The sequence below is a fragment of the Pongo pygmaeus genome, chromosome 6, assembly GCF_028885625.2.
Source record: "Pongo pygmaeus isolate AG05252 chromosome 6, NHGRI_mPonPyg2-v2.0_pri, whole genome shotgun sequence".
In the NCBI taxonomy this organism is placed as follows: domain Eukaryota; kingdom Metazoa; phylum Chordata; class Mammalia; order Primates; family Hominidae; genus Pongo; species Pongo pygmaeus.
Window position 1 is genome coordinate 31746918 of NC_072379.2, and position 26726 is coordinate 31773643.

The 26726-nt window shown below is 37.1% G+C and overlaps 2 pseudogenes; both read right to left on the minus strand.

The window, feature by feature from the left end:
- Positions 1-300: 300 nt before the first annotated feature.
- Positions 301-21642, minus strand: LOC129041508 (rho GTPase-activating protein 5-like; annotated as a pseudogene).
- On the minus strand, positions 8626-8711 carry LOC129041896 (small nucleolar RNA U3; annotated as a pseudogene).
- Positions 21643-26726: the final 5084 nt, after the last annotated feature.

Consider the following 26726-nt stretch of genomic DNA (forward strand, 5'->3'; position numbering starts at 1 on the left):
TAACAAAATCAGCCAGAAAGCAGGCTGAAAAGCATTAAATGTTTCATATAGGTGAGTTTTTAAATCATTTAATTTCTATAGAAAAATTTTATTCACAATATAATGTGACAGAAATTGTCACAGGAATGATATACTGATTGCAATAAGGTTGCATGCAGCAGCAGCTTTGTATTCTATAGCTATTTTGTTTATAAAAATTAAACCTCTCCAGTCATGCTTATCACATGGTCTTAGATTTGTAATGTAAGTGAATAAGGAATACCATCTAGTTCAAAGAGAAAATGTCATTTTGAATGTGAATTATCTGTATGAAATATGAAGTATACTACTGAATCCTGAAACATGCATGTCTAGGTTTGTTTTTTGTCCAAATCCAGCCTGTTTGCAATCACCTCCTACTCGCATAATACAAAGAGGTTCCGTTTGTAATTGTGGTTGTATCAGCTGAGGTTGCAATGGTGGCGGCAACTGAAGTAGTACCATTGGTTCCACCAACTGTGCTGGGTTTGAAGGTGGTGGAGAAGCCACAGTGTTTGTCGTTTCTACAATTTCTCCGTTGTAAAAGAAAAACTGACACTGTTGAATGAATGTTTCAACAACAGATTGATGAATCTTAGTAGTAGACAGAAACTCTTGATTTTCAAAATCAGCTCTCATCAAGGTTGGCCAAAAACAGATGGATAAGTTGTCTGCTGTCATTAGGTTGATTTTATTTTGCTGACTAACCCTGTTCAGATGTGTTATCATGTATCTGAATACATCATAGTTTACAGGATGAAATTTCTTAACAATTTCTTTCAAGGCATGAAGATGTTCTGTTTTATCTGGGATTTTTGCTGCTTCCAATAGCTCTTGATGAAGAAAATACGGTATTAAAGGAACTGGCAGATCTGCAAAGAAAGCTTTAAGGGCTCCAGCTACAGCATTTACTGTTACTTCCGTTGACACTAGATTGATATTATGATCTTGATCAAACTGCTTTTGAATATTGTCTTGGTCAGTTTTGCTCCCGCTAACACGGTAGAGTCCTTCAGTACATAACCTTGTATCTTCAATAAATTCCACACATTTCTCAACAAATACTGGTATGGGCTTCTCAGCTGTAAACAGATCCTGGAGGGGCATCCCAAAGTAATTACTTTCCCAATTTCTACATGTTGGTGGATTGAAGGTCTTAGTTTTCTTTTTCTGCTTTTTATCTCCTTTCACTTTGCGGGTTTTCTTCTTCATCTTCTTATCATCTAACTCCTGGTCAGAAGTGATTGCAGGATTACCAATACCTAAACTTTCCAAGTTTCAACAGGAGAAAGAAGCGGATCTTCTTCACTTCCACGATGTCTTCCTTTTCTTTTTGTTTTAGAAGTGGTGAAAGCCTCATCATCACTTGCATCTGAATGTGTTCTCCTATAGTACGACTTGGCTTTACTAACCAAGATTTTAGATTTATATTTGTATTTTGAAGGCCTCCGTTCCCTGTGATTTTTTGAGGTTCTATCAGAAAATCCATTTTCTTCATCTCCTTGGGTGTTATTTACAAGTGAGTTTTGAATTTTAATGTGATTTTGACTATCATCTGGGACAATATAAATCTCATCAGAACAGCCCTTCTGTTTGAAAATTGTATCAATGGGTTCTGCATAGTTATCAGAAGGATCCATATCTCAAGATGTGCCAAAGGCACCCAGGAAGTCCGCTTTCTTGGATTTTTACCAATACCAGCTTCAATTGTTTTTAAAAGGTTTGGATCCATTTTTTTTCACATTTGTCTTAGGTACAACTGGTTTAGGTTTAATAGGTGGAGGCACTTTATGGTTGCGTTCATGGTCATGACAGTTTGGGGTACTATGAATAGAATATTCATTTCCTTGCAAATCTAATCTATATCTGGAATGGTCACTAGGTGTTGGAAGCAACTGTACATCATCCCCAATTGGACTATAAGGAGATAGTGCTTCTGTGTCATCATCTGAATCAGGGTAGTTGTTATAGGGAAAAGAGTCTCTGGGAGATGGTAGGAAAACATCTTCACTTTGATGGGTTGATTCCCTTGTATTATCAGACAAATAAGAATTTTCTATCATATGTTTTTTCTCTACAACATCACTAAAAAACAGAATAAAGATCTCAGTTTGCCGATGATACTGAGATAAAGAATACAATGCTGTAAATTTAGCAGTGATCTCAGTTGCAATGTGTTCTCCTTCAGTCATTAATTCTTTGATAGCCTCATTTTCAAAAAAAATCTGCTTGGTTATCAGTAACTGCCACCAGCTGTACAGGAATGTGTCTTGAACTTCTGATAGAAATGCTCGAAGCATTCCCATTGATGCTTTCCGTTTTGCAGAGTAAATTAATATATACCCATGAACTAGTTCATCTTTTCTTACTCCAATTGAAGAGTGGTATGATAATATTGTAGTCTGTATTTGCCTCCTTTTTTCACCAATGATTTTATCAAGCATTAGGGAATTATTCTGTCCAGCTTGAGCAGCACTGCAAGAATGAGAATCAAGGAAGGGTGAGAGGAATAAGATCCACACTAATTGGATCTCCACACATGGCACACATGACAATTCTCACGTCAGCTTCTGATATGTCCTTATTGGCAGAAACTGGGCTCACCACATCCAAATTGGGTTTAACAGATTCCAGTACTCCTCTTAGAGCTTGCTTTATTTGGGTTTCATTAAAATTATGAGGATATGTACCAGCAGGTACATCTACAAAAGGACATTGTAACTTGTTTGCCATCTGCTGCCCTTGGTGCCTGAGAATTGGTAGATTCTTACTAATGGAATCTCTCTGATTAGCCAGAATTAATGTAAATGGAAGATTACCCAAATATTTATCTTTTCTGATCTGAGAAGCTTCAGTTCTTATTTTCCCAATAAATTCCCCTAATAAAACTCAATGACTCAATGGAATTAAATACAAGGAGCACCAATGTGGTTTTAAGGCAGCAGTCCATAACTGACTCAAAAAGTAAGGCGAACTGGCCGAAGATCAAGTTCACAAATTTTCCATCTAAGGCATACTCATCATCAGTGGATTGTGTCCTTATCTCATTTGCTAGTTCTTGGGCAAGGCCAACCTTCCCTAAAATAAAAAGGTTAATTTTATCTATATTGGTACTATCGTGATATAATCTCAAGCAGCCGTGATCCAACTGTAAAAGACTGCTAGCAAGTAACTGCTCCACTTTAATGTCTGTACAATTTTGGTCACTAAGACACGTTTCTTTAGTGGGATGATAAACAAATCCTATATGCTTAAGTAGAAGAGAGTCCCTATCAGGTGCAAGTTTCTGTAAAGCTTTATATCTAGGTTCTTCACTCAGAACTGTATGAATTTCACTCATTTTATCTGAACTAGGTGTTGCATTAAGATCTAAATCATAAAAAAGTTCAGAATGCTCAAAAAGCATTTCTTGAAACTTTTATTTGGCTTTTGCAACTATTTCTCACTGATGCCTACCATATACCTCTTTGCTATCAGCCTCAGTGATATACTTGAAGGCTTCATCCTCCATAACAAAGCACATAACTTCCTCCCATGGCTGTCCAGGTGAAATGACTTGAATTTTTTCCAAAGTCTTTTTGAATTTTTCCTTCATTTCTACCCTCCTCTTCTCGGATATTGGATGTTGTACATGGTTCTGACAGACTTTTTCAGCTTCTAAAGTGCTCAGGAGGTCAAATGGAATCTGCCTGTCATTAATTTTGTCTGTATGGTCAGTTTCATCCCAAGGTGTTTTTTCTAGCACCACAAAACATAACCGGAAATCTATTCTCTTTTCCATTAACTTCAAAGCTTCTGACCAATTCAAATGTTAAATCTCTTCTAGACTTGGCAAGAGTGTTAAAAGCTCTTGGTAAAGTATTTATATACTCTTCTCTCCTTTTTCTTATAGGTTCCTGTTTAAGTTGTTGTGTATGTTTTGAGAATGTATTTCTGGCGTTTCTTGTTCCCTCTAAGTTGATGTATTCTTCATAATCAGGATGATTTTTTAATTTATTACTAAGTTTTCCAAGTTGCATGATAATCTCTCACAGTCTGCACAAGTTTTCAGACTTATCTGTTGCTGTGACAAGTTGTCTCTGTGTTTTATAAGCATCCAAATAAGGAATAATTTTAGGCTTGCTACGAGTTTTATCCAACATTTGTACCAGTGCGGTGAAACACGTTTCAATGTTGACATTAAATCCTGCTGATGTTTCCACTACAAGAAGCTTCTTTTTGTTTGAAGCAAATGCCTGAACTTCTCTAAGATAATGATCCACGCATTCATCACATTTAGTTGCCGCTATTATTACAGGTACTTTTGATTTTGATAACTGGCGTAGATATGAAACCAGATATGCTTCTCATTCTGAAAATAAAATCATCTCAAAATACAGATCCCAAGTTTCAGAACTGTATTTGGTTCTTTGTATTTCCCTCATTTCTGTGCAGAAACCTCTTCAAGATCATAGAGATCATCTTCCTAACAACGTCGGTCTCCTCTGTCTCCTCCTCAACCACAGCGGCCCTGGCTGTGGCTGCAGCAGCAACATTCCTGGGTAACGCTCCCGCCGCCACCGCCTTCTCCTCCAGTCTCTGCTCGCCTCTCTTCTCCGGAGCGCTCACCGAGCAGCGCGTCCCTTCAGCCACCTCCCTGCGCCCTCCCCGACACACACGCCCCGAAACCCTGAGCCCCACGGCTCCCGCAGCCTGCTCACCCACCCTCCCTCCTTCTCTGCCACCAGCTGCGGCCCCGTCCCTCCCCGCTCTCCCAGCGCCAGCCGCAGCGCCAGGCTCAGTAATGGCGGCCACTCGGGCTCCCTCGCGCTGACCTAAGTTAATTTTTGATGTACAATTAAAGTATTATTGACTATAGTCACCCTGTTGAGCTATCAAATACTGTCTTATTCATTCTAAATATATATATATGTATGTTTTGTACCTATTAACCATCCTTACTTCCCTCCTTCACCCCCCACTACCCTTCCTAGCCTCTGGTAATCATCCTTCTACTTTCTATCTGCATGAGTTCAATTGCTTTGATATTTAGCACCCACAAATAAGTGAGAACATGCGAAATCTGACTTTCCAAGTCTGACTTATTTCACCTAACATCATGACCTCCAGTTCCACCTACGCTGTTGTAAATGACAAGATCTCATTCTTTTTATGTCTGCATAGTACCCCATTGCGTATATGTACCACATTTTCTTTATCCATTTGTCTGTTGATGGACACTTAGGTTGCTTTCAAATCTCAGCTATTGTGAACAGTGCTGCAATGAACACGGAAGTGCAGATATCTCTTCCATACACTGATTTCCTTTCTTTTGGGTATATACCAAGCAGTGAGATTGTTGGGTTATATGGTAGCTCTATTTTGAGTATTTTGAGGAACCTCCAAACTGTTCTCCGTAGTGACTGTAATAATTTACATTCTCATCAACAGTGTATGAGGATTCCCTTTTTTCCACATCCTCATCAGCGTTTGTTATTGCCCATCTTTTGGATAAAAGCCATTTTTACTGGAGTGAGATGATATCTCATTGTAGTTTTGATTTTCATTTCTCTGTTGATCAATGATGTTCATCTCCTTTTCATGTGCCTGCTTCCATTTATATGTCTTCTTTTAAGGAATGTCTATTCAGATCTTTTGCCTATTTTTAAATCAGATTATTATTTTTTCCCTATAGGGTTGTTTGAGCTCCTTGTATATTCTGGTTATAAATTCCTTGTCAGATGGGTAGTTTGCAAATATTTTCTCCCCTTCCGTGGGTTGTCTCTTCACTTTATTGACATTTCCTTTGCTGTGCAGAAGCTTTTAAACTTGATGTGATCCCATCTGTTCATTTTTGCTTTAGTTGTCTGTGCTTGTAGGATATTACTCAAGAAATTCTTGAAGTAATCTCTTAGTTTCAGGTCTTAGATTTAAGTCTTTCATCCATTTTGATTTGATTTTTTTGTATATGGTTAGAGATATGAGTCAAGTTTCAGTCTTCTGCATTTGGATATCCAGTTTTCCCAGCACCATGTATTGAAGAGACTGTCCTTTCCCCAGTGTATGTTCTTGGCACCTTTGTCAAAAATGAGTTCACTTGAGATGTGTGGATTTGTTTCTGGGTTATCTGTTCTGTTCTATTGATTCATACTTCTGTTTTTATTCCAGTACCATGCTGTTTTGGTTACTGTAGCTGTGTAGTATAATTTGAAGTCAGGTGATGTGATTCCTCCAGTTTTGCTCTTTTTGCTTTGGCTATTCTGGATGTTTTGTGGTTCTATGTAAATTTTAAGATTGCTCTATTTCTGTGAAGAATGTCTGGTATTTTTATAGGGATGGCATTGAATTTGTAGATTGCTTTGAGTAGTATAGACATTTTAACAATACTGACTCTTCCAATCCATGAACGTGAAATACTTTTACATTTTTTTGTGTCCTCTTCAATTTCTTTCATCAGTGTTTTATAGTTTCGTTGTAGAAATCTTTCACTTCTTTTTGATTCCTAGGTATTTAATTTTATTTGCGGTTATTGTAAATGGAGTTACTTTTTTTATTTCTTTTCCAGAATATTCACTTTTGGAATATAGAAATGCTACTGATTTTTGCATGTTAATTTCTGTGGTATCAGTTCTAATGTCTTTTTTTTTCCAACTCTGCAACTTTTCTGAATTTGTTTATCAGTTCTATACTTTCTTTGGAGTCTTTGCAGATGATATCAGCTCATATCATCTGCAAACTAGGATAATTTGACATCTTCCTTTCCAATTTGGATGCCCTTTATATCCTTCTCTTGTCTGATTGCTCTAGCTAGGACTTCCAGTACTATGTTGGATAACAGTGGTGAAAGTGGGCATCACTGTTGTGTTCCAGATCTTAAAGGAAAGGCTTTCAGTTTTTCCTCATTCAGTGTGATACTAGCTGTGGGTCTGTCATATATGTCTTTTATTATGTTAAGGTAGTTCCTTCTATGCCTGTTTTTTGAGGATTTTTATCATGAAAGGGTGTTGAATTTTGTCATTTGCAGCACCAATTAAAATGATCACATGGTTTTTGTCCTTCATTCTATTGATATGATGTACGACATTGATTTATTTGCATATGTTAAAGTGTTCTTATATCCCTGGGATAAATCCCATTTAGTCTTGATGAATATTCTTTCTAATGTATTGTTTAATTCAGTTTGCTAGTATTTTGCTAAGGCTTTTTGCATCAATATTCAACAGAGAGAGTGTCCTGTAGTTTTCTTTTTTTGATGTGTCTTTGTCTGGTTTTGGCTTCATAGAAGGAATTTGGAAGTATTTTCTCCTCCTCTACTTTTTAGAATAGTTTGAGTAGGATTGGTATTGGTTCTTTAAATGTTTGGTAGAATTCTGCTGTGAAGCCATCAGGTTCCCGGACTTTTCTTTACTGAGAGACTTTTTATTCTTTTTTTTTAAAAATTATTATTATACTTTAAGTTTTAGGGTACATGTGCACAATGTGCACGTTAGTTACATATGTATACATGTGCCATGCTGGTGCGCTGCACCCACTAACTCGTCATCTAGCATTAGGTATATCTCCCAGTGCTACTCCTCCCCCCTCCCCCCACCCCACAACAGTCCCCAGAGTGTGATGTTCTCCTTCCTGTGTCCATGTGTTCTCATTGTTCGATTCCCACCTATGAGTGAGAATATGCGGTGTTTGGTTTTTTGTTCTTGCAATAGTTTACTGAGAATGATGATTTCCAATTTCATCCATGTCCCTACAAAGGACATGAACTTATCATTTTTTATGGCTGCATAGTATTCCATGGTGTATATGTGCCACATTTTCTTAATCCAGTCTATCATTGTTGGACATTTGGGTTGGTTCCAAGTCTTTGCTATTGTGAATAATGCCGCAATAAACATACGTGTGCATGTGTCTTTATAGCAGCATGATTTGTAGTCCTTTGGGTATATACCCAGTAATGGGATGGCTGGGTCAAATGGTATTTCTAGTTCTAGATCCCTGAGGAATCGCCACACTGACTTCCACAATGGTTGAACTAGTTTACAGTCCCACCAACAGTGTAAAAGTGTTCCTATTTCTCCACATCCTCTCCAGCACCTGTTGTTTCCTGACTTTTTAATGATCGCCATTCTAACTGGTGTGAGATGGTATCTCATTGTGGTTTTGATTTGCATTTCTCTGATGGCCAGTGATGGTGAGCATTTTTTCATGTGTTTTTTGGCTGCATAAATGTCTTCTTTTGAGAAGTGTCTGTTCATGTCCTTCGCCCACTTTTTGATGGGGTTGTTTGTTTTTTTCTTGTAAATTTGTTTGAGTTCATTGTAGATTCTGGATATTAGCCCTTTGTCAGATGAGTAAGTTGCGAAAATTTTCTCCCATTTTGTAGGTTGCCTGTTCACTCTGATGGTAGTTTCTTTTGCTGTGCAGAAGCTCTTGAGTTTAATTAGATCCCATTTGTCAATTTTGGCTTTTGTTGCCATTGCTTTTGGTGTTTTAGACATGAAGTCCTTGCCCATGCCTATGTCCTGAATGGTAATGCCTAGGTTTTCTTCTAGGGTTTTTATGGTTTTAGGTCTAATGTTTAAGTCTTTAATCCATCTTGAATTGATTTTTGTATAAGGTGTAAGGAAGGGATCCAGTTTCAGCTTTCGGTGCTCTACACGTTCGGAGAAACTTCTCTAGTAACGAACTATAGAAATAATCCCTGAAAGTATGGTCTTACTGAGAGACTTTTTATTACAGCTTTGATCTCATTGCTTGTTAATGGTCTGTTCGGGTTTTGGATTTCTTTATGGTTTAACTTTGGCAGGTTGTATATGTCTAGGAATTTACACATTTCCTCTAGATTTTCCAATTCGTTGGCATACAGTTGCTCATACTAGCTACTAATGATCCTTTGAATTTCTGTGGTATCAGTTCTAATGTCTCTATTTTTTTCAACTCTGATTTTATTTATTTGGCTCTGGTGTCTTTTTTTCTTAGTCTCCCTAAAGATTTGTCAATTTTATTTATTGTTTCAAACAACTAAATTTTCATTTCATTGATCTCTTGTACTGTTTTCTTAATTTCAAGTTTATTTATTTCTGTGCTGATCTTTATTTTTTTTTCTACTACTGATTTTGGGTTTGGTTTGCTCTTGTCTTTCTAATTTTTAAAGATGCATTCTTGGCTTATTTATTTGAAGTTTTCTTTCTTTCTTGATGTAGGCTTTTATAGCTATAAATTTCCGTTTTTGCTACATTCCATAGGTTTTGGCATGTTGTGTTTCCTTATCATTTGTTTCAAGAAAATTTTCAATTTCCTTCGGATTTCTTCATTGACTCACTGATCATTCTGGGCCATATTGTTTAATTTCCATGTGTTTATATAGTTTTCAAAATTGCTGTTGTTATTGATTCCTAGTTTTATTCAACTGTGGTCAGAGAAGATGCTTGATAGTATTTCAATTTTTCTGAATGTTTTAAGACTTGTTTTGTAACCTAACATATGATCTATTCTTGAGAATGATCCATGTGTTGAGGAGAAGAATGTGTATTCTGTGGCCATTAGATTAAATCTTCTGTAAATATATATTAAGTCCATTTGTTCTAAAGTGCAGATTAAGTCTGATGTTTCTTTGTTGATTTTCTGTCTGGAAGATCTGTCCAATACTGAAAGTGAGGTGTTGAAGTCTGCAGCTTTTATTGTGTTGAAGTCTCTCTCTCTCTTTAGCTCTAGTATTATTTGCTTTATATGCCTGGGTGCTCCAGTGTTGGGTGGATATATATTTACAACTGTTATATTCTGTTTCTGAATTGACTCATTTATTATTATATAATAACCTTCTGTGTCTCTTATTACAGTTTTTGTCTTGAAGCCTATTTTGTCTGACATAAGTGTAGCTACTCCTTTCTTTTGTTTTGCTTCCATTGTCACGCAATATCTTTTTTCATCCTTTTATTTTCAGTCTATGTGTGTCTTTATAGATGAGGTGTGTTTCTTATAGGCAACCGTCATGGGTCTTGCTATTGTGTTTATTCAACCACTCTATGTCTTTTGATTGGAAATTTTAGTCCATTTACATTCAATATTATTATTAATAAGTAAGGACTTGTTTTTGCCATTTCGTTATGTGTTTTCTGGTTGTTTGGTGGTTGTTTTATTTTTTTCTTCCTTCCTGTCTTCTTATAGTGGAGTTGATTTTTGTTGGTGGTACGATTTAATTTCTTGCTTTTTATTTTTTGTGTGCCCATTGTGTGTTTTTCAATTTGAGGTTACCATGAAGCTTGAAAAATAATCTTATAACCCATTATTTGAAACTGATGACAACACTAATTGCATAAACAAACAAATAAGCAAACAAGCAAAAATAAAATGAATAAAAACTCCACACTTCAACTTCATCCACTCACTTTTTAACATTTTATGGTTTCTCTTTATGTCTTATTGTACTCTCTACATCTTGAAAAGTTGCTGTAATTATTATTTTTGATCGGTTCATCATTTAGTCTTTCTATTTAAGATAAGAGTATTTTACACAACACAGTTAGAGTATTATTATACTCTGTGTTTTTATGTGCTATTACCAGTGAGTTTTGTACCTCCAGATGATTTCTTATTGCTCATTAATGTCATTTTCTGATTGAAGAAATCCCTTTAGCATTTCTTGTAGGACAGGTCTGGTGTTAATAAAATCCCTCAGCTTTTTTTGGTCTGGAAAGGTCTTTATTTCTCCTTCATGTTTGAAGGATTTTTTTTTTTTTTTTTGGCAGAACTATTCTAGGGTAAAAGTGTTGTTCCTTCAGCACTTTAAATATGTCATGCCATTCTCTCCTGGCCTATAAAATTTCGACTGAAAAGTCTGCTGCCAGAAGTGTTGAAGCTCAGTTGTACATTATTTGTTTCTTTTCTCTTGCTACTTTTAAGATCCATTCTTTATCCTTGATCTTTGAAGAGTTTGATTATTAAATGTCTTCAAGTAGTCTTCTTTGGGTTAAATCTGCTTGGTGTTCTACAACCTTGTCGTACTTGAATATTGATATATTTCTCTAGGTTTGGGAAGTTCTCTATCATTATCCCCTTGGATAAACTTTCTACCCCTCTCTCTCTCTATCTCCTCTTTAAGGTGAATAATTCTTAGATTTGCCATTTTGAGGCCATTTTCTAGATCTTGTAAGCATGCTTCATTTTTTTTTTTGTCTTCTCTGTGTATTTTCTTTTGTGTTTTCTGTGTATTTTTGAATAGCCTGTCTTCAAGTTCATTAATTCTTTCTTCTGCTTGATCAATTCTGCTAGTAAGGGACTCTGATGCATTCCTCAGTATGTCGGTTACATTTTTCAACTCCAGAATTTCCGCTCAATTTTTAAAAATAACTTTAATCTCTTTGCTAAATTTATCTGATAGAACTCTGAATTCATCCTCTGTGTTATTTTGAATTTCTTTGAGTTTCCTCAGCACAGCTATTTTGAATTTTCTGTCTGAAAGGTTGCATATCTCTCTTTATTCAGGATTAATCCTTGGGGCTTTGTTTGGTTAATTTCATAGGTCATTTTTTTTTCCTGCATGGTCTCGATGCTTGTATATGTTAGTTGGTGCCAGGGCATTTAAAAAAAGATTTGTAAAATCACCAGAACAATTGTGTGCTTTATTTTATAGGTAGTGGTTATTAGTATTACATCCCCATTTTAAAAACAGAAACATAATAATGGTTACAACATGTGGAGTTTTACTGACACACATATGAAATCAAAGTATATTCTTAAAAGTACTTGTGGAGTAAAATCTTGTGCATTTTTAATACTTGTAAACTGGAAATCAGAAAATATTTACTATGAACAGGAAAATCTGACTTATACAGCCCTTTTTGATATGTTTATTAATAATGATTCTTAATGGGGCTCATAATAAGTTTAATATGCACAGCATCTTAGAAAAGTTTAACCTGCAAACCCTTTTAAAACATAATGCCTACTTGATTTATATCTATAAAAAGACTGTCAGGTAATTATATTTGGAAAACATTTAATGCACTAACTTTAAAGAAATTGAAAATTCAGGTGGATAAATAGTCTTACAAAAGACAATGCACTTTATGTTATACTTATAGCTTTGGTCCCATCTTTAATTGAGAAACATTTATCTGTATAAAACATATTTTTGGATAAATATACATATATATATATATATACATCTCTACAGAAAGGCTCTAAAAGGCATTTGAGGAAAATATTTGGTTCCCTTTTCTATAATCATCCTTTAAGATCCTTATAGCTACATTTGGTTTATTCATTGTATTTACAGTATATATATATTGTTCTTTTCAGTGTTCACATCTTGTTCTCCATTTCTCACTTGTGTCACCAGCTGTTTGTGCCATTTTTAGTGTAAAAGTTGCAGACCTATTAGATCTGCAGTTTAAGTTGCCATGCTGCTAAGAAATTGTCCTTTTTCTTTCCAGCTGTTTACCTACTTCCTGGAAAAAGTAGTAGCTCTCTGTAGCATTATGGAGTTTCAGTGGAACCAAATTTTTGCCATTAAAAACTGGCATTTTACTGAACTATACATTGAGAAATCAATCAAAATAAAAATTTTTACTTTCAAAAAAAAAAAAAGAGTTAGGCATTTATTGCAGTCTTCACTGTCTAGGCTTGCTTGTTTATACCAACCCTTCTTGGGAAGGCTTTCCAGGTATTCAAAGAGACATGGGCCCCAAACTCAATAACATTGTTGTTCTTGTAGGCTCAGAGAGGTACCACCTTGGTGGTCTTGGACAAGATCTAGAATAATTATCTGGATTACCAGGCAGAAACTCTTGTTCTTTTCCCTTACCTTCTCCCAAACAAAGTCTCTCTCTCTTTGCTAAGCCTCCTGGAACTGGGGTGGGGGGACAAAAGAACCCTGTGGTCACCAACACTAGGACTGTGCTACTTTAGACCTGAACAGCCAAGCACAGCATTGGGTCTCACCCAAGGTCCACTGTAACCACTACCTGGCTACCACCTAGTTCACTCAAGGCCCTAGGGCTCTATGATCAGCAGGTGGCAAAGTTGGCCATCAGTTTGTCTCCTTCAGAGCAGCAAGTTCCCCCAAGCCCTGGGTGGGTCTGAAAATGCTGTCTGGGAGCCAGGAATTGAAGTCAAAAACCTTAGAAATTTATCTAGTGTTCTATTCTACTGTGGCTAAGCTGATACCCAAACAACAAGACAAAGTCTTTCTGACTCTTCTCTCCCTTTTCCATAGGCAGAGGAGCCTGTTTCTGTGGCCACCACCACTGATCCATGTGGGGTTCTGCCAGGCCACCACCATTGTTCACTTAAAGCCCAAGGTCTCTTTAGTCAGCTTGTGGTGAATGCTGCCAGACCTGGGACTCACCCTTCAGGGCCATTGGCTCCCGTTTGGACCAAGGCAGGTCCAGAAATGTTGATCAACAGCCTTGGCCTGGACTCAGGGACCCCAAGAGCCTGCTTGGTGCTCTACCCCATTGTGGCTGAGCTGGTACCTAAGGTGCAAGACTGAGTTCCCTTCGTTTTCCCCCCTACTTTTCTCAAACAGAAGGAGTCTTTCACCATAGTCACCACAGCTGTGAATGTGCTGGGTTACCCCTGAAGCCAGCAAGTCTTAGAGCCCTAGGCCTGTGGTGTATTACCTGGGTATCACTGTTGGTTACTCAGGGCTGATGGCGGAGGGGCTCTATAGTCAGCAAGTGATGAATCCTGCCAGGTCTCTGCTGTGCCAGGGCAGCACTGAGTTCAAAGTAAGGTCCTCCAGTCACTGTGCTCTCCCTCTCCCAACACATAGATTTCTCCATACTGTGCAACACTACCTTAGCCACCCTGGCTGGTGTCTCAGTAGGTCACATGCCCCTCCAGTCCACTGGCCCTGAGCCCCACTCAGCACTAGGACTTGCCTAGAAATTGCAGTCCTTGTGGCCTAGACTGCCCCTCAAGTTTATTTAGGGCCCCAGAGCACTCAGCCCACAGTGGTGAGGCTTGCTGGAACTCAAACTCTGATCACTGGGATGGGTGATTCTTCTCTGGCTAGGGCTGGTCCAGATGCTCCCTCCATGGGCAGATGTCAGTTGAGTACAACCTTGTTCTGCTTTCCACTGGGACAAGGCAGCAGCGAGTTCAATGCAAAACTTCACAATCACTGTGCTCTCACTCCCTTAAGTGCATAGATTTCCCAGCAGGAGGGAACGAGGGAGGGAGAGCATCGGTGTGTGGAGGCTGTCTTTCCTGCCCTCTTCAATGTCTCTTTCTGTGATATGAAGTTAAAATCATGTATTGAGATTGCTCGCCTGATCTTTCATTCTTGTGATAGTGCTTTTTGCGTGTAGTTAGTTGTTAAAATTTGGTGTTACTGTGGAGGAACAAATGGTGTAGGCCTCTAGTCCGTCATCCTGCTCTGCCCCTCCCTTTCTAATTTCTTTGCACGCCATTACCTCTTGTATATCAGTCCATCCTAAGAATTGAGATCACTTAAGAATATCCTTTTCCTTGATAAACTACGTATTTTAAAATTCCTTTAATAAATTAGGTCTGTTAGTGGAAACTCAGGTTTTATTTGAAAATGCATTTACTTTGCCCTCTTTCTGTCTTTCCTTTTTTTATACTTTAAGTTCTAGGGTACATGTGCACAATGTGCAGGTTTGTTACATAGGTATACATGTGCCATGTTGGTTTGCTGCACCCATTAACTCGTCATTTACATTAGGTATTTCTCCTAATGGTATCCCTCTGCCTGCCCCTCAACCCACGACAGGCCGCCATGTGTGATGTTCTCTGCCCTGCGTCCAAGAGTTCTCATTGTTCAGTTTCCACCTATGAGTGAGAACATCTGGTGTTTGGTTTTCTGTCCTTGTGAGAGTTGGCTCAGAATGATGGTTTCCAGCTTCATCCATGTCCCTACAAAGGACATGAACTCATCCTTTTTTTATGGCTGCATAGCATTTCATGGTGTATATGTGCCACATTTTCTTAATCCAGTCTATCATTGATGGACATTTGGGTTGGTTCCAAGTTTTTGCTATTGTGACTAGTGCCACAATAAACGTACGTGTGCATGTGTCTTTATTGTAGCATGATTTATTGGGTATATACCCAGTAATGGGATTGCTGGGTCAAATGGTATTTCTAGTTCTAGATCCTTGAGGAATTACCACACTGTCTTCTACAATGGTTGAACTAGTTTACACTCCCACCAACAGTGTAAAAGCGTTCCTATTTCTCCACATCCTCTCCAACATCTGTTTTTTCCTGACTTTTTAATGATCACCATTCTAACTGGTGTGAGATGGTATCTCATTATGGTTTTGATTTGCATTTCTCTGATGACCAGTGATGATGAGCATTTTTTCATGTGTCTGTTGGCCGCATAAATGTCTTCTTTTGAGAAGTGTCTGTTCATATCCTTTGCCCACTTTTTGATGGGGTTGTTTGTTTTTTTCTTGTAAATTTGTTTGAGTTCATTGTAGATTCTGGGTATTAGCCCTTTGTCAGATGGGTAGATTGCAAAAATTTTCTCTCATTCTGTGGGTTGCCTGTTCACTCTGAGGGTAGTTTCTTTTGCCATGCAGAAGCTCTGTAGTTTAGTTAGATCCCATTTGTCTATTTTGGCTTTTGTTGCCATTGCTGTTGGTGTTTTAGTCATGAAGTCCTTGCCCATGCCTATGTCCTGAGTGGTATTGCCTAGGTTTTCTTCTAGGGTTATTGTGGTTTTAGGTGTAACATTTAAGTCTTTAATCCATCTAAATTAATTTTTGTATAAGGTGTAAGGAACGGATGCAGCTTCAGGTTTCTACATATGGCTAGCCAGTTTTCCCAGCACCATTTATTAAACAGGGAATCCTTTCCCCATTTCTTATTTTTGTCAGGTTTGTCAAAGATCAGATAGTTGTAGATGTGTGTTGTTATTTCTGAGGCCTCTGTTCTGTTCCATTGGTCTGTCTCTCTGTTTGGGTACCAGTACCATGCTGTTTTGATTACTGTAGACTTGTAGTATAGTTTGAAGTTAGGTAGCATGATGCTTCCAGCTTTGTTTTTTTTGCTTAGAATTGTCTTGGCAATGCGGGCTCTTTTTTGGTTCCATATGAAGTTTAATTTTTTCCAATTCTGTGAAGAAAGTCATTGATAGCTTGATGGGGATGGCATTGATCTATAAATTACCTTGGGCAGTATGGCCATTTTCACCATATTGATTCTTCCTATCCATGAGCATGGAATGTTCTTCCATTTGTTTGTGTTCTCTTTTATTTCATTGAGCAGTGGTTTGTAGTTCCCCTTGAAGAGGTCCTTCACATCCTTTGTAAGTTGGATTCCTAGATATCTTATTCCCTTTGTAGCAATTATGAATGGGAATTCACTCATGATTTGGCTCTCTGTTTGTCTGTTATTGGTGTATAAGAATGCTTGTGATTTTTGTACATTGATTTTGTATCCTGAGACTTTGCTGAAGTTGCTTATCAGCTTAAGAAGATTTTGGGCTGAGATGATGGGGTTTTCTAAATATACAATCTTGTCATCTGCAAACAGGGACAATTTGATTTCCTCTTTTCCTAATTGAATACCCTTTATTTCTTTCTCTTGCCTGATTGCCCTGGCCAGAACTTCCAACACTATGTTGAATAGGAGTGGTGAGAGAAGGCATCCCTGTCTTGTGCCAGTTTTCAAAGGGAATGCTTCCAGTTTATGCCTGTTCAGTATGATATTGGCTGTGGGTTTGTCATAAACAGCTCTTGTTATTTTTAGATATGTCCCATCAATGCCTAATTTATTGAGAGTTTTTAGCATGAAGTGCTGTTGAATTTTGTCGAAGGCCTTTTCTGCATCTATTGGGATAATCATGTGGTTTTTGTCATTGGTTCTGTTTATGTGATGGATTACATTTATTGATTTGCATATGTTGAACCAGCCTTGCATCCCAGGGATGAAGCCAACTTGATCATGGTGGAAAAGCTTTTTGATGTGTTGCTGGATTCAATTTGCCAGTATTTTATTGAGGATTTTCGCATCGATGTTCATCAGGGATATTGGTCTAAAATTCTCTTTTTTATACCAGGCTTTGGTATCAGGATGATGCTGACCTCATAAAATGAGTTAAGGAGGATTCCCTCTTTTTCTACTGATTGGAATAATTTCAGAAGGAATGGTACCAGCTCCTATTTGTACCTCTGGTAGAATTCGGCTGTGAATCTGTCTGGCCTGGACTTTTTTTGGTTGGTAGGCTATTAATTATTGCCTCAACTTCAGAGCCTGTTATTGGCTATTCAGAGATTCAACTTCTTCCTGATTTAGTCTTGGGAGGGTGTATGTGTCCAGGAATTTATCCATTTCTTCTAGATTTTCTAGTTTATTTGCATAGAGGTGTTTATAGTATTCTCTGATGGTAGTTTGTATTTCTGTGGGATCGGTGGTGATATCCCCTTTATTATTTTTTATTGCGTCTATTTGATTCCTCTCTCTTTTCTTCTTTATTAGTCTTGCTGATTTTCAAAAAATCAGCTCCTGGATTCATTGATTTTTTTAAGAGTTTTTTGTGTCTTGATGTCCTTCAGTTCTGCTCTGATCTTAGTTATTTCTTGTCTTCTGCTAGCTTTTGAAAGTGTTTGCTCTTGCTTTTCTAGTTCTTTTAATTGTGATGTTAGGGTGTCAATTTTAGATCTTTCCTGCTTTCTCTTGTGGGCATTTAGTGCTGTAAATTTCCCTCTACACACTGCTTTAAATGTGTCCCAGAGATTCTGGTATGTTGTGTCTTTGTTCTCATTGGTTTCAAAGAACATCTTTATTTCCGCCTTCATTTTATTATTTATCCAGAACTCATTCAGGAGCAGGTTGTTCAGTTTCCATGTAGTTGTGTGGTTTTGAGTGAGGTTCTTAATCCTGAGTTTTAATTTGATTGTACTGTGGTCTGAGAGACAGTTTGTTGTGATTTCTGTTCTTTTTGGTGAGGAGTGCTTTACTTCCAGCACACATAGGCTCAAAATAAAGGGATGGCGGAAGATCTACCAAGCAAATGGAAAGCAAAGAAAAGCAGGGGTTGCAATCCTAGTCTCTGATAAAACAGACTTTAAACCAACAAAGATCAAAAGAGACAAAGAAGGCCATTACATAATGGTAAAGGGATCAATTCAACAAGAAGAGCTAACTATCCTAAATATATATGCACCCAATACAGGAGCACCTAGATTCATAAAGCAAGACCTTAGAGACCTACAAAGAGACTTAGACTCCCACACAATAATAATGGGAAACTTTAACACCCCACTGTCAACATTAGACAGATCAACTAGACAGAAGGTTAACACGGATATCCAGGACTTGAACTCAGCTCTGCACCAAGCGGACCTAATAGACATCTACAGAACTCCCCACCCCAAATCAACAGAATATACATTCTTCTCAGCACCACTTTGCCCTCTTTCTTAACACACTACACAGCTCTGCATTAAATTCCAGGGTGTCAGTTATTTACACTAAAGTTATTATTGTGGCTTTTTTCCTCCTGTAGTTGGTGATTCTTGATTATGGATTTATATTGTGCAGGATTTTATCTGTGGCAATGTGGGTATCCTCTACTGGCAAGGTGAAATCATGTACTGCAAAAAGGACTTGATTTTGCTTTTGCCAAGTGCTCTAGGACTTAAAATCCGGCACTTCAGGCTAATTTTGTAGTATATGTTTCCCTAGATCACACAAGCAACATAATCTGGATTTCAAATTCACGTGGGGCAAGTCTATAGTGAGAAAGTTTTAGAGAAGAAGAATTTTTATTTTTTACACAGAGTAGACAAATTTCCCCAACATCTGTGTGCCTCTTGGGAAGATATTTTTAGGTTCACTGTTTCACTGAGTGAAAGAGTCCAAATTGTCAGGAGATTCTCAGGGTTCATACCTCATTTGCATAGTTAAAATATTTGTTTCCTGACCTCTGCAGCTATTAAGCCAACCCTGGTGGTTCCAAGATCAGCAGAGGCCCAGGACAACTGTAGCATCATCATCTATTCATCATTATATTTTCAGCCTCTTCGATATTTTTGGATGCTGGGAATTTTCATTTTTTGAGGACTTGGCAATACATTTGAGATGTTGTTTATTACATTTTTACTCAGTATTGTTTTATAGTGAAAGCCTATCAGATTTTGTCATTTGTCTTTCCTCCCTCATGTTTTTGTTACTCTAAGATAACATTTTAAGCATATTTCATTATACTTGGTTTACATTAATAAGAATTATCTTCCTCTTCCTCCATAAGTTTAAGTTTTTATTATCTCTTTCCCAAATTATTTTACGAAGTATTTAATCTACTACCCTCTAATTTCTCTGCTCCCTTTCTTTATGTAGAAACCAAAATGTGAATTAAATCTCATGCTTTTTGCTCAAAACTTTTTATATTTCAAATTTTCCTACTTTATAAAATTGTTCAGATTCTTCAGCATGGCATTCAAGGTATTCCAACTATTTAGCCATAATTAATATCAAAATATTTTTCTCCTTTCCTTGGGCCCCTACTGTATTTTATTATGTATATTATTGAACATAACAGGGTGAGTTTTATTATAGTTGCATTCCTAAATCTTTGCCCATCTACTTTCACTCCATACCATTTCCCTGCCCAATCACAGTCTTACCAAAGTCTAAAAATCACTTCCTAAAAACTTTTATGTTCTATAGTGCTTATTCAGATGCCGAAATATTTTTCTTATATTGAACTTAGTCCTGTAGCAATCTATTTGCTGTGAAGCTATTGTTTAGGCTAATTGCTGAATTCTACTATGTAGCAATAGTAATTATCATTGTTTCAATTGGCATTTCAGAAAAATCCTATTTAATGAACATTGCTGAATAAAATCTCACAACTCTAGGTATTACGATTATCAAATTATGACATGAAGAAATTTGAATTATGTTACATTTTCTCAAAATAACAATAACAGAAAAAAATTCAGCCTAAATCATTCTGTACCATTTACTAGAATTCTGCAAACTTTACTGAATTCCTATTGTGTTCAAACTAGGAGCAAACTGTTTTGCTTAAGACTCATTCACTTAAAAACAATTTGCTTTTAGGTTAATGGTACATTTATTTAAAATTTATATTTACCCCATGCTGTATTTATAACTTATCTTTATTTTATATGCAACAGAATTGCTTTAGCTCACTTTTAAACTTTTTAAAAATTTGACTATTTATATTTTTCTAAACTCTGAAAATTTCAAAGATATTTCAGCCAGTTTTCTAAGGGTATTGTCCCTTAGGATTTGGATTTTAAAAATTAGTACACATATTTTAATTCTTGTCACATTACAAACTTGGTTTAGCCATTTAAAAGTATGTTCACATCCTTGGATGTGCCTTTTTTTTTTCTGATTAGCACACTTTTAAATCTTTCTAGAATTAAGAAAAAAACAATGCACTGAGTCACTCTTAAAATTTTCTTTGATCTTTCTACATAGATCTTTATAAAATTTACAAGAGTTTATGTATAATTTATTAAATCATGTCTTTTAAATATTTTGGATTATTTTGAGGAGTGTTTAGAACCTTTCTACATTATGCAAAATAATAACCGATAAAACCATGCTTATTGTTTGATTTCATTCTCTGTTCTTTATTAGCATGTGAATTATACTTCTTGTTTTACTTTTCTTAGTGTTGCCCTAGAGTTTGCAATGTACATTTACAACTAATCCCAGTACACTCTCAAGTAACACTATGCTGTTCTACTGGTAGTGTGAATACCTTATAATAACAAAATAATCCTATTTCTTCCAACAATTATTTGGCTATGTAAACTGATGTATATATATGTGTGTATACATACGCATACATATATACACACATATATATAAGCATACATAATCAAATAATTGTTGCTGTTAGATCAATTAAGAATAAGAAAAATGAAAGGTTTTATTTCACCTTCACTTATTTCTTCTCTGATACTCTTCCATTTTTTATGTAATTCTGAATTTCTGTTCTTTATCATTTTCCTTTTCTCTAAAAAATTTCTTTTAATATTTCTCACAACAGAGTTACTGGCAACAAATTCCCTCAATTTTTTGTTTGTCTGGAAAAATCTTTATTTTTTCTTCATTTTTGAAGGGTAACCTCACAACGTATAGAATTCTGGGTTTGTGAATTTTTTATCTCAACATTTTAAATATTTGACTACATTTTCTTTGTGGCTTGGTTTCTGAGAAGTTGGATCCAGTTCTTACATTTGCTCTTTTATAGGTAAAATGCTTTTTTGTCCTTCTGTGTTCTTTCAGAATTTTTTCTTTATTTTTGATTTTCTGTAGTTTGAAAATAATATGCATTGGTGTAAATTTTTGGAGTTCCTCCTGATGGTGTTCTCTGAATTTCCTGCATCTATAGTTTGGTGTCTGACATCAATTTGAGAAAATGCTTAACCCCTATTGTTTCTGTTCCTCTCTCTGTCTTTTGATTCTGATACTCCCTTTACATGTATGTTATACCTTTTGTAGCTGTACTACAGGCCTTTGATATTCTGTTCTGACACTTTTCTGTCTTTTCGTCTTTGCTTTTTCAGTTTTGGCGGTTTCTACTGAAGAATCTTCAAGCTCAGAGATTCTTTCCTCAGCCATATTCAGTTTACCAGTAAGCCTAGCAACGGCATTCTTGATTTCTTTTATAGTAAGTTTGGCCTTTAGCATTTCTCTTTAGTTCTTGCTCAGAATTTTCATCTCCCTTCTTACAAGGCCCATCTGTTCTTGCCTGCCATGTACTGTATCCATTAGGGCCCTTAACGTGTTAATCACAGTTGTTTTATACTCCTGGCTGGATCATTCCAACATCCCTGCCGTGTCTGACTCTGGTTCTGATGCTTGCTCTGTCTCCTCAAACTGTGTGTTTACGTTGTAGTATGTCTCGTAACCTTTTCTTGATGGCTGGACATAATGTCCCAGGTAAAAGGAATTGCTACAAATAGTCCTTTAGTCATGCTAAAGGACTTTAGCCTTTAGTGGTAATGTGTGGGGTAAGGAAAAGCATTCTAGAGTCCTGTGAGTTGGCCTCAGTCCCTGATAAGCCTGTGTCTTGGACTTTACACTTACAAGTGCTTCTCAGTTTTTCCAGGTGAGAAAGAGACTGCTAGAGTGGGCTGGAGTTGTGTATTTCTCTTTCCCCAGGTTGGTTAGGCTCTGATAAAAACCCAGCAGGCCGGGCATGGTGGCTCGCACCTGGAGTCCCAGTACTTTGGGAAGCTGACAGGGGCAGATCACTTGAGCCCAGGAATTCAGGACAAGCCTGAGCAACATGGTGAAACGCCATCTCTACAAAAAAATCCAAAAATAAGCCGAGCATGGTGGCACCTGCCTGTAGTCCCAGCTACTTGGGAGGCTGAGGTGGGAGGATTGCTTGAGCCCAGGAGGTCAAGGCTGCAGTGAGCTGTGATTGCACCACTGCACTCTGGCCTGCATGACAGAGTAAGACCTTGTCTCAAAAAACAAACAAACAAAAACACCCCTGCAGGTTAGGCCTCTAGTAAGACAGTTTCTCCTGAGGGTTGACCTCGTTAAGAACAGAATGCTCCAACCTATTTCATTTCCCCTTTCTCCCTCCCCCTGCCAAAAGCAATGACTGGGGCTACATCACATCCCGGTCACTTTCCACCACACCCCGGTCACTTTCCACCACACCTGTTCCACCACTCCAAGGGCTCTGACTTCGGTGTTTTGCCGTAGATTAACTTGTTTAGAACTTCATGTAAATGGAATCATGCAATATACACTCTTTTTTTTTTTTGTAAGGCAACATGTTACTGCATGAGATCTTTTCATTTCCTTCTCAATGCTACATACTGGCTGTTGAAGCTATGAACACCTCAAAGTTTGTTTACCCATTCCTGCTGATGGACACCTGGGCTGCTTCCAGTTTTTGCCTATTATGACTAATGTTGCTATGAACACTTATGTACAAGTCTTTTGTGATTACATGTTTTTCTTTCTAGGAGTGAAATTGTTGGGACCCAGGGTAGATCTATGTTTAGTTTAGTACAAAGCTGCTAGCCTTCTTCCATAATGGTTGTTCCATTTTTACTGCCACCAGTAACACTCAAGAGTTCCAGTAACTGTCCTTTTATTTTAGCAATCCTAATATGTGGGTTGCGATATCTGATTGTGATTTTCACTGGTATTTTCTTGATGACTACTAATGATTTTGAACAGTTTCTCATGTCCTTATTTAGCATTTGTATATCTTCTTCTTTGAAATATCTGTTCAAAGCCTTGATAACTTTACAGGCAGAAGTAACTTATTTAAAAAAGAAACTAACATATTTCATTAAATGCCATAATGTATAAAAAGCAATAGTTTTTAAAAAGAGAGGATTTAATTATGCGTAATTAAATAAGAAATAGATAAAGAAAACAACAGACTTAGTAATTATGAAAGTTGATTTTTAAAATATATGTAATGGACAATTGTCTGCAGAATAAATGGAGAAGTAAAAACATGAACATTAGAAAATACAGAATAAGAAGAATTTGTAAAAATTACAAATGAGAAAGTGAATATAATCTACATCATGTGGGAAATAGTTATAAGAATACTATGTACAAATGCATGCTAATAAATCTGAAAATTTCAATTAAAAGATGATTTTCTGATACATTAAAACTATCAAAATTAACACTTCAAAACCAGAAAAATGTCATTGACTATGAACACAGGAAGGACAGTTTCAACTTTATCTGTCAGGGGTAGGCCCTTTCTTATGATCACAAATTACATCAAACATTCATGCAAATATTGGTTTTTTAACACAGAGAATTACTCCTGTTTCACCATCCTTTGCAGACTTTGAACCGTTTCTACATGAGTTAACCTAGAATTAATCCAATGTATTTTTTCTACACATTTTGATTTGGCACCTGTATTGCACAGTTCATTTTGCCAATTCTGCACCAATGGCTGCATGAAGTTCCGTTTAGCAGTTTTGCTGGTTTGGGACTGAGTCAGAAGGGCATGTGGAGTGTCAGGCAGTCTGCTCTGCCAAGGCTTCTTGCACCTTCTGGCCACAGTTGGCAACAATGACCTATCCCTTCCAGCTGATACCCTTGGAAGGTTTGCAGAAGTGTAGGAACTATTAGGTCAAGGAGCTCCAGCTTCACGACTAGGATTTGAGCTTGTGGGTTTACTGTTAGGAAGGCCACTAATATGAACACATGTGAAAATGATCCTGAACTGTCTTTACTTTTCTGATTGTAAAGAAACTTTCCCAACAATAGAGACACATTTGAAGGTCCTCCCAAATATTCCTGCAGCTACTATAGAACTTCTCCTGCCAAGACCAGATGAAGAAGCTGATGTTGCTGGCGACCCACACTCAATGCAGCTTATGCCGTGGAGCAGGTACGCTGTCAGGCTGAGGACCTGCAATTCTCCCGCATCAGATGGAGACACGTTATCCACACACCATTATCTGAAGTGTGCTGCCATACAGCTGAGGCTCTGCTCAGGTCTCTGTCAGGAGAATTCAGTAGAACTGGTCTGAGGAAAGGGTGTTTTGTGAAAGTTAGAATGATGGCTTTTGCCTCTAGAATGAAGTAATTTTAAGGTAAGAAGTGACTGACTGGTGGACCAAACCCCTTTTCAACATTGTCAACTCCATCACAAACCCAAAGCTTCCCTGCTTTGAAGTAAATTCAGGCCCAGTTGAAGTGGCCAATGACCCATAAAAGCATTCCAATAGGTGAAAGGATAAAACAAAAGGCTAACTGTCATTGTAGCCATTGTAACACCCTCTAAACATATTCCCTAAAGCTACCTTTGTTGACATAACCATCCCTGATAGAAGCCCACCTTCACCAAAGATCTATTAAACTGAACTAGGAATATGATAATACGGAAGAATCCATATCAGCATTGGAAACATTTCAGGAAATATAAGGAAACTCTTTCAATACAGAACAGCTTAAGCAAAATGAGCAAAGAACCAGTAATTATTTTTAAAATATTGCTTAGTAAGTGAGTGGAAAATACCCTCAGGAGAACCTCCTTAGGACTTCTAGCACTGAACTGCAGATGCAGGGCATGTGGGCAGTGATAGATCGATTTTGGCATGGTAAATCTTGATTATATCAACGTTTTTGAGAAGGGCGTCAGGTGCTGGAGATCAACTAGAAGGAAGAATCTGCAAAAAAAAAAAAAAAAAAGGAAAGAAAAAAAGAAAGAAGGAAAGAAAAAATGAAGCAATAATTCAAAGGTTGAGAAAAAAACAATCTCAATCTAAATGGATAGACCCAAGCTTTCCATTTTGAGGCATGCACTAAATTCATGTGTAAATTAACTGCAATACATGTTCAAGAACATCAAAAATCATAAGTGATATTACCCCATCCTATTAGTGTCCAAGTGCTGCCATAACAAAGTAACATAAATGGAGTTATTTAAAACCACAGAAATGTATTGAATCACTGTTCTGGAAGCTATAGGTTCAAAATCAAGGCGTTGACAGGACTATGTTTCCTCTGAAACTTAGGGTGGAATCCTCCCTTGCCTCTCCAGCTTCCGGTGATTCGTTGGCAATACTTGATGTTGCTTGGCTTTCAGCAGAAGCACTTCCACTCTTGTTGCCTTCTGTCATGGCCTTTTCCCCTTCCATGTCTGTGTGACTGTCCTCTCTCCTCCTCTACAGGAACATGAGTTATATTGATTTAGGGGCCCATCCTACTCCAGTATGAACTCACCTTAACTATTAGGTTGGCACAAAAACAATTGCAGATTTTGCCATTAAAACTAATTGTAGGCCAGGCACAGTGGCTCATGCCTATAATCCTAGCACTTTGGGAGGCCAAGGCAGGTCAATCACCTGAGGCCAGGGGTTCGCGACCAGCCTGGCCAATATGGTGAAACCCCGTCTCTACTGAAAATACAAAAATTAGCCAGGCATCGTGGCACATGCCTGTAATCCAACTATTCAGGAGGCTGAGGCAGAAGAATTGCTTGAACCTGGGAGATGGAGGTTGCAGTGAGCCAAGACTGTGCCATTGCACACCAGCCTGGGCAACAGAGACTGCTGCAAAAAAAAAAAAAATTGCAAAAACTTAGTATATCTTCAACCCTTATTTCCAAATAAGGTTATATTCTGAGGTTCTGAAGTTTAGGACTCCAACATATCATCATTTGGGGGCATCAATTTAATCTATGGTAACCATGTGTTTTTGAAAAAAATACTTAAAAAATTTGTCTTGCAAAGAGAGAAATTAACAGCAATTAATTAAAAGAAGTGAAATTAGGTATTTAAAAGAAATGATACTAATCAATTAAACCTGTTATAGCTAAAAAATTGTCAATGTTTTTATAAAGCAACACATATATTAAAAATAATTGTTAAAAGTGAAGATGATTGATATAAAAAAGAAAAACTGTACATAAAACTGCAGACAAAATCTGTAAAATATTGGAAGGTGTGTTGAAAAATAGAAGGTATAAAGGCATCCAACATTTTCATCTTTCACAATCGGAGATATTAGCTGTTACATTCTTTACATTAACATTATTTCTCAAATTTATTATTTTATATTTAAAGTGAATTACAAGCAGAAAAAAGAAAATAATTCTTAACTTTCAAATAAAAAGATTACAAAAGTGTAATGAACACATTATCAGTAGAGCAACAGAAAAAGAAAAACAAGGTGAGAAAGAAGCATGAAAAAGTATAAACTTAACTCAGGTAAAACTAAACATATCAATATACATACAAATACATATTAATGTTCATATTAATACCTATGAA